The sequence below is a fragment of the Ranitomeya imitator genome, chromosome 1 (assembly GCF_032444005.1).
Source record: "Ranitomeya imitator isolate aRanImi1 chromosome 1, aRanImi1.pri, whole genome shotgun sequence".
Lineage (NCBI taxonomy): Eukaryota > Metazoa > Chordata > Amphibia > Anura > Dendrobatidae > Ranitomeya > Ranitomeya imitator.
The window spans coordinates 406,128,291-406,138,042 of NC_091282.1; positions in this window are offsets into that span (position 1 = coordinate 406,128,291).

Here is a 9,752-nt window from a genome sequence, read left to right on the forward strand (position 1 = left end):
TGACTGTGGGCCACAACAGGTGCAGGGCTAGAGGCATCTTCACATGCATGGTGTACTGGGGATTGGCTTCTACGCAAAACAGTGAAAGAAGCAGTGGTGTGATCTGCAGGCAGTGGTCCTGGAGCCTGGGGTTCACCCCACAAAGTCGGGTGCTTTGCTGCTATGTGCCTGATCATGCTGGTAGTGATCAGGTTGGTTGTTTTGCTACCCCTGCTGATGCGGGCATGGCAGGTGCTGCAAATGGCCTGTTTGGGGTTATCGGCAGAGTCTTTAAAAAATAACCAGACTTTGGAAGATCTAACAGTTGGAATAGCAACTACCCTCAAGATGGTGTTATAGGGAACGGATGCACGCCTTGTGTCTGTGGCCACCACACTGCTTCTTCCTGGCTGTTGTGGTGATATGTCTCCTTCCCATGTGTGCTGCTGCCCTCGCTCTGCATGTCCTCCTGCCAGGTTGGGTCAGTCACATAGTCATCCACCACCTCGACTTCCACATCCGCACCATGCTCCTCCTCCTGACTTTCTGGCAATTGTGTCTCATCATCGTCCACCTCTTATGACACTTTCCAACCATCGTCTTCGAATGACCGGGGCTTGTCAAAGCTTTGGGCATCTGTACATGCGATCTCATCAGTCTCCACTTCAAGTTCACCGGCCAAGAGTTCAGAATCTTGAAATGGAACGCTGAACAGCTCTTCAGAGTGTCCAAGTGTGTGATCAGATGTCTCAGGTCACTCGGCATGGTGGGAGGAAGGAGGATCAGGGTGAGGAATATCCAGGCCACACTCATGGCTACTCAGACTTGACCGTGTGCAAGACATGGTGGTGGCAGTGGCTAAGTGACTGGAATCATTATCCGCTATCCAACCAACAACCGTTTCACACTGCTCTGGCTTCAATAGTGGTGTGCTGTGGTCACCTAGAAACTGGGACAGGAAGGTTGAGTGAGAAGATGCGGGCCTTTGTTGTTGCCCACTTTCACCTTGGCCATGGCCTCGTCCTCTGCATGCACCATCATCATGACGTCCACTTCCCCGTCCCTTGCCCCTTGCCTTGCCCATTTTAAATGGACTACTGCACTATTTCAAATGCTCAACACAAATATATTTATTATTAGCGAAATAATATCTGATCAGTATGCCTGCAAACATACGATTTTTCAAACTCAAACACCAGGCAGGCCTCAGCCTGATATAACAGACTGTATTCAATTTTTGTGAAGTAAATTTATGCTAAATAGTGCTGTATAGAATTAGAGTACCAGACAGAAAAAAAAAGTGGTACACCGGCCTACAATGACCAAACTTGGAGCACGCAGATATATGAGGGCTGTCATGGAAATACCACACTGGCAAATATGTGGCATTTTTATAATTTTGGAAGTTAAATAGTGCTGTATAGAATTAGAGTATCAGACAGCAAAAAAAGGGGTCCACCGGCCTACAATGCCCAAAGTTGGAGCACGCAGATACATGAGGCCTTTTTCGGTGAATTTAAAACAAAAAAGAAAAAAAGTGGCACATACAACAGTGCTACGCATGCCTGACAAACTATGATTTTTTTAACAGTCCTCAGTCTGACAGAACAGACTGTATATTTTTGTTTTTTGGGGGTGAATTTTGGGAAAAAAAATCCAACTAGGTATATAGTACAGAAGCTGCAGCATCAGACAGTTATGAAGGGATGCAGTGGGAGCAATGAACGCACATACAGTGCCTGCAGGCCTTGCACTGATGTGGATATGCTGTGCCCTGCCTACCTAGCACTGCAATATCCAGACCCACGAACTTGGTTTCTGAGGAGTTGAGGATTAAAGAGTTGCAGACCTACACTAACTCTAAAAACCACAATTCTGACCCTATCTCGACACCAGCTCTCCCTACTCTCGCTAAATCAGGAACAGAATGCGGCGAGCAGGCGACGCCGACCAAGCCAATCACTGCACGACCACAACAAATATGGCTGCGGCGTTTCATGGCCTGGCAGACAATCCCTGCACTGTGATTGGGTCTCTAAAATCCGCCAAAAACGCTGGGTGAAGACACCAGTTACCGCCGAATAATCCCAGACATGCTGGTGCACACCGAGTACACCGAGCATAGCAATACTCGGGCGAGTAACGAGTAGTGGCGAGTAGGGTTGAGCGAAACGGGTCGAGATTTTTCAAAAGTCGCCGACTTTTGGCAAGGTCGGGTTTCATGAAACCCGACCCGACCCCAGTGTGGGGTCGGCCATGAAGTCGGCGATCTTTTGAATCTGGAATCGGAATTCCGATACCGATTCCCGATATGTTTAAGGTATCGGGAATTGGTTGGGTGACGTCACGGCTTCTGATTGGTCGCGCGAGCGGTCACATGGGCGGCCGCGCGGCCAATCACAAGCCGAGACGTCACCGCGACGTCACCGCCAGGTCCTGGAAGGCTGAATCTAAGGAAGGAAGACTGCCGGTTAGTACCAGGGCGCGTCAGAGGGTAAGTATTGCGATATTTTTTATTTTAATTCTTTATTTTACACTAAAATATGGATCGCAGGGCCTGAAGGAGAGTTTCCGCTCCTTAAGACCCTGGGAACCATGGAAACCCAATGCACTGCATTGGGTTTCGAGTTTCGGCCGACCCCGACCCCGACTTTTTTATAGGATCGGCCGATTTCACTCGACCCGACTTTTGAAAAAGTCGGGTTTCGTGAAACCCAACCCGATCCTATAAAAGTAAAGGTCGCTCATCCCTAGTGGCGAGCACAATCGCTCATCACTACAGAGTACTCATCCAAGTCTACTCATATGAGATATTGTATACATATCATTGGAGCTACACCTCATTAGGAAGATGGACTTGTTTTCTTTCCCCTTTGTATTCTTCATTTGTATTAGAATGTTTTGTTACAGCTATTTTATATAGGGCACTCCCTGCCTATAATTCTATGTTGTTTGAGTCTTAAAATAAAAGCACCCACAATGCCATCCCACTGAAACTAGCCTGATGAAGATATGAGCGAAAAGAGATGTGGCAGCACTCACCAATCTTCTGTGCAGGTTACTTTATTAATACAACAACTTCACGGCACGGGGGTGTGTGTCCAAGGTAATGTGAGGGCTGAACGACGGCCGTTTCACACCTGTTCGGCGCTTCAACGGGTTCAATGTGTGGACAGACGTGACGCCTTAAGAGGAGTGCATTACATATACAACTATGAAGGGCCAAATTGTTTCCTGACAGGACTCCATAAATCTCATAAAAAAATAGACATGTCTACTCCTCTTAAGGCGTCACGTCCGTCCACACATTGAACCCATTGAAGCGCCGGACAGGTGCGAAACGGCCGTCGTTCAGCCCTCACATTACCTTGGACACACACCCCCGTGCCGTGAAGTTGTTGTATTAATAAAGTAACCTGCACAGAAGATTGGTGAGTGCTGCCGCATCTCTTTTTGCTCATATGTACGTATGAAGGCTTTCTCGGCTACAGCACCCGATATCTAGCAGACCAGCATAGGTTCATCTACCAGACCGTTCACAGTGAGTTTTACTTTGGTGGTGCGGATCGCTGTTTTCTTTTCCTCATTATTTAGCCTGATGAAGAGACTCTGATAAGAAACAGTGTGCTCACAAGATTCATAAGCGTGATATGTCTTTATGAATCTGGAAAAAAACTCAATAAATATATTGTGAGGCAAACCTGCTTATTTTGTAGTGCTGATCCATTTCTTTTTTGTTCTCTCCGTGTTGGCGTAGGTTTCCTCTGGGTACTCCGGTTTCCTCTCACACTCCAAAGACATACTGATTGGGAATTTAGACTGTAAGTCCCATGAGGGACATAAATGATAATGTGTGCAAACTGTAAAGCGCTGCGGATTATGTTAGCACTATATAAAAATAAGGATTATTATTATTATTATTTATATTAACCTAGTGGTCAGCTCTACAGAAACATATATTCTGGCTCTTTTATGCTCTTTAGGAATTGCCTGGACTTGGGTATTCATATTTAGTATGCATCATATGAGAAAGGGCTTATGCACATAGCTGTAATGTCTGTGTACAATATTAAAGGAGTTTTCCAACAAAGTAAATTTTAATCAACATTTTAATCATATATCTTTGCATAATAATAATTTTCACAATTGGATGTGTCAAGACAAATGTTCCTGTGCTGAGATAATCTTATAAATGTGCCCCTGCTGTGTACTGTGTAATGGCTGTGTCTGACCATACAGGAACATGTTTCAAAAAACCTGATCTGCACATCCAAACATAGACACAGTGTGAACAGGTGCTGAACCCAGAGTCGCCAACTCGTATATATTTAAGTAAATAGGGCAGCACACTGCAGCGCCAAAACATGCAAACTTGAAAACACAAAATTTGAACTGCATTACTGCACTGAAAATATGAAAAATGAGAGCTTTTAGCGCATAAAAATGGCCAATTTTATGTGTACCTCGTAGCCACGATAAGGCATCTCTCTTATACGAGGCCCTACGCTTGACCTACCTCTCTGAGAATAAACGTCTCCATCTGAATGGGTACATGTGAAACCTCTCCTTGGACTCAAATTCTCTCTCACTGTGGAGGGGTATTGGACCTATTATAATTAAAACACCTGAAGCTAGGAGGCGGGGAGTGCACGATCAGAAGGCCAGAGAATACATATCAAAAAACCTGATCTGCACATCCAAACATAGACACAGTGTGAACAGGTGCTGAACCCAGAGTCGCCAACTCGTATATATTTAAGTAAATAGGGCAGCACACTGCAGCGCCAAAACATGCAAACTTGAAAACACAAAATTTGAACTGCATTACTGCACTGAAAATATGAAAAATGAGAGCTTTTAGCGCATAAAAATGGCCAATTTTATGTGTACCTCGTAGCCACGATAAGGCATCTCTCTTATACGAGGCCCTACGCTTGACCTACCTCTCTGAGAATAAACGTCTCCATCTGAATGGGTACATGTGAAACCTCTCCTTGGACTCAAATTCTCTCTCACTGTGGAGGGGTATTGGACCTATTATAATTAAAACACCTGAAGCTAGGAGGCGGGGAGTGCACGATCAGAAGGCCAGAGAATACATGTATATATATTCTCTGGCCTTCTGATCGTGCACTCCCCGCCTCCTAGCTTCAGGTGTTTTAATTATAATAGGTCCAATACCCCTCCACAGTGAGAGAGAATTTGAGTCCAAGGAGAGGTTTCACATGTACCCATTCAGATGGAGACGTTTATTCTCAGAGAGGTAGGTCAAGCGTAGGGCCTCGTATAAGAGAGATGCCTTATCGTGGCTACGAGGTACACATAAAATTGGCCATTTTTATGCGCTAAAAGCTCTCATTTTTCATATTTTCAGTGCAGTAATGCAGTTCAAATTTTGTGTTTTCAAGTTTGCATGTTTTGGCGCTGCAGTGTGCTGCCCTATTTACTTAAATATATACGAGTTGGCGACTCTGGGTTCAGCACCTGTTCACACTGTGTCTATGTTTGGATGTGCAGATCAGGTTTTTTGAAATGTATTCTCTGGCCTTCTGATCGTGCACTCCCCGCCTCCTAGCTTCAGGTGTTTTAATTATAATAGGTCCAATACCCCTCCACAGTGAGAGAGAATTTGAGTCCAAGGAGAGGTTTCACATGTACCCATTCAGATGGAGACGTTTATTCTCAGAGAGGTAGGTCAAGCGTAGGGCCTCGTATAAGAGAGATGCCTTATCGTGGCTACGAGGTACACATAAAATTGGCCATTTTTATGCGCTAAAAGCTCTCATTTTTCATATTTTCAGTGCAGTAATGCAGTTCAAATTTTGTGTTTTCAAGTTTGCATGTTTTGGCGCTGCAGTGTGCTGCCCTATTTACTTAAATATATACGAGTTGGCGACTCTGGGTTCAGCACCTGTTCACACTGTGTCTATGTTTGGATGTGCAGATCAGGTTTTTTGAAATGTATTCTCTGGCCTTCTGATCGTGCACTCCCCGCCTCCTAGCTTCAGGTGTTTTAATTATAATAGGTCCAATACCCCTCCACAGTGAGCGAGAATTTGAGTCCAAGGAGAGGTTTCACATGTACCCATTCAGATGGAGACGTTTATTCTCAGAGAGGTAGGTCAAGCGTAGGGCCTCGTATAAGAGAGATGCCTTATCGTGGCTACGAGGTACACATAAAATTGGCCATTTTTATGCGCTAAAAGCTCTCATTTTTCATATTTTCAGTGCAGTAATGCAGTTCAAATTTTGTGTTTTCAAGTTTGCATGTTTTGGCGCTGCAGTGTGCTGCCCTATTTACTTAAATATATACGAGTTGGCGACTCTGGGTTCAGCACCTGTTCACACTGTGTCTATGTTTGGATGTGCAGATCAGGTTTTTTGAAATGTATTCTCTGGCCTTCTGATCGTGCACTCCCCGCCTCCTAGCTTCAGGTGTTTTAATTATAATAGGTCCAATACCCCTCCACAGTGAGAGAGAATTTGAGTCCAAGGAGAGGTTTCACATGTACCCATTCAGATGGAGACGTTTATTCTCAGAGAGGTAGGTCAAGCGTAGGGCCTCGTATAAGAGAGATGCCTTATCGTGGCTACGAGGTACACATAAAATTGGCCATTTTTATGCGCTAAAAGCTCTCATTTTTCATATTTTCAGTGCAGTAATGCAGTTCAAATTTTGTGTTTTCAAGTTTGCATGTTTTGGCGCTGCAGTGTGCTGCCCTATTTACTTAAATATATACGAGTTGGCGACTCTGGGTTCAGCACCTGTTCACACTGTGTCTATGTTTGGATGTGCAGATCAGGTTTTTTGAAATGTATTCTCTGGCCTTCTGATCGTGCACTCCCCGCCTCCTAGCTTCAGGTGTTTTAATTATAATAGGTCCAATACCCCTCCACAGTGAGAGAGAATTTGAGTCCAAGGAGAGGCACACATGTACCCATTCAGATGGAGACGTTTATTCTCAGAGAGGTAGGTCAAGCGTAGGGCCTCGTATAAGAGAGATGCCTTATCGTGGCTACGAGGTACACATAAAATTGGCCATTTTTATGCGCTAAAAGCTCTCATTTTTCATATTTTCAGTGCAGTAATGCAGTTCAAATTTTGTGTTTTCAAGTTTGCATGTTTTGGCGCTGCAGTGTGCTGCCCTATTTACTTAAATATATACGAGTTGGCGACTCTGGGTTCAGCACCTGTTCACACTGTGTCTATGTTTGGATGTGCAGATCAGGTTTTTTGAAATGTATTCTCTGGCCTTCTGATCGTGCACTCCCCGCCTCCTAGCTTCAGGTGTTTTAATTATAATAGGTCCAATACCCCTCCACAGTGAGAGAGAATTTGAGTCCAAGGAGAGGTTTCACATGTACCCATTCAGATGGAGACGTTTATTCTCAGAGAGGTAGGTCAAGCGTAGGGCCTCGTATAAGAGAGATGCCTTATCGTGGCTACGAGGTACACATAAAATTGGCCATTTTTATGCGCTAAAAGCTCTCATTTTTCATATTTTCAGTGCAGTAATGCAGTTCAAATTTTGTGTTTTCAAGTTTGCATGTTTTGGCGCTGCAGTGTGCTGCCCTATTTACTTAAATACATACAGGAACATGGTCAGATCATACCACAGCTCCTGGGCAGGGAAGAAGCAAAAGAGTATACAGACATTACAGCACGGCATCACAGATGATTCTTTCTTTAAGGTAAAACATTGCTTAACCCCTTAGCGACCGCCGATACGCCTTTTAACGGCGGCCGCTAAGGGTACTTAAACCACAGCGCCGTTAATTAACGGCGCTGTGGAAAAAGTCCATAGCGCCCCCCAGAGGCCGATTTTCTCCGGGGTCTCGGCTGCCGAGGGTAGCCGAGACCCCAGAGAACATGATTCGGGGGGTTTTTAACCCACCCCGCATTTGCGATCGCCGGTAATTAACCGTTTACCGGCGATCGCAAAAAAAAAAAAAAAAAGCGATCTCTTTTTAATTTCTCTGTCCTCCGATGTGATCGCACATCGGAGGACAGAGAAAAGGGGTCCCAGGTGGCCCCCCAATACTCACCTAGCTCCCCCGATGCTCCTCGTGTCTCCCGGTGGGCGCCGCCATCTTCAAAATGGCGGGCGCATGCGCAGTGCGCCCGCCGGCCGGCACCGGGAGAATCTTTGGGGTCTCGGCTGCCGGGGGTAGCCGAGACCCCAAAGAGCACGATCGGGGTCGGTATTACCGACCCCTGTTTTGCGATCGCCGGTAATTAACTGTTTACCGGCGACCGCAAAAAAAAAAAAAAAAAAAAAAGGAAAGTGTAATTCTCTGTCCTCTGATGTGATCGCACATCAGAGGACAGAGAAATAGGGGGATTCGGGGACCCTAGCATACTCACCTAGGTCCCTGGATCCTCTTGCTGCTCCTCCTGGCCGCCGGCAGCAGAACATGGCGGACGCATGCCCAGTGCGCCCGCCATCTGTCTCCATCTGCCGGCCGGCAGGAGAACAGCAGTTGGGGCTAAAATTAGGGGTAGGGTTAGGGTTAGGGGTAGGGTTAGGGTTAGGGGTAGGGTTAGGGGTAGGGTTAGGTTAGGGTTAGGGGTAGGGTTAGGGGTAGGGTTAGGGGTAGGGTTAGGTTAGGGGTAGGGTTAGGGGTAGGGTTAGGGGTAGGGTTAGGTTAGGGTTAGGGGTAGGGTTAGGGGTAGGGTTAGGGGTAGGGTTAGGGGTAGGGTTAGGTTAGGGTTAGGGGTAGGGTTAGGGGTAGGGTTAGGGTTAGGGTTAGGTTAGGGGTAGGGTTAGGGGTAGGGTTAGGTTAGGGGTAGGGTTAGGTTAGGGGTAGGGTTAGGGGTAGGGTTAGGTTAGGGGTAGGGTTAGGGTTAGGTTAGGGGTAGGGTTAGGGGTAGGGTTAGGTTAGGGGTAGGGTTAGGTTAGGGGTAGGGCTAGGGTTGGGGCTAAATTTAGGGTTAGGGTTGGGGCTAAATTTAGGGTTAGGGTTGGGGCTAAACTTAGGGTTAGGCTTCTTTCACACTTACGTCGGTACGGGGCCGTCGCAATGCGTCGGCCCGACATACCGACGCACGTTGTGAAAATTGTGCACAACGTGGGCAGCAGCTGTAGTTTTTCAACACATCCGCTGCCCAATCTATGTCCTGGGGAGGAGGGGGCGGAGTTACGGCCACGCATGCGCGGTCAGAAATGGCGGATGCGACGTACAAAAAAACGTTTCATTGAACGTTTTTTGTGCCGACGCTCCGCCAAAACACAACTGATCCAGTGCACGACGGACGCGACGTGTGGCCATCCGTCACGATCCGTCGGCAATACAAGTCTATGGGCAAAAAACGCATCCTGCGGGCACATTTGCAGGATCCGTTTCTTGTCCAAAACGACGGATTGCGACGGAATGCCAAACGACGCAAGTGTGAAAGTAGCCCTAGGGCTAGGGTTAGGGTTGGGGCTAAAGTTAGGGCTAGGGTTGGGGCTAAAGTTAGGGTTAGAGCTGGGATTAGGGTTAGGGTTTGGATTAGGGTTCGTATTAGGGTTAGGGTTGGCATTAGGGTTACGCTTGGGATTAGGGTTAGGTTTGGGATTAGGGTTAAGGTTAGGGTTGTGATTAGGGGTGTATTGGGATTAGGGTTAGGTTTGAGGTTAGGGTTGAGATTAGGATTAGGGGTGTGTTGGATTTAGGGTTTTGATTAGGGTTATGGTTAGGGTTGACTTGGGGTAAGGGTTGTGATTATGGTTAGGGTTAGTGATTAGGATTATGGATGAGGTTGGGATTAGGGTTAGGGGTGTGTTGGGGTT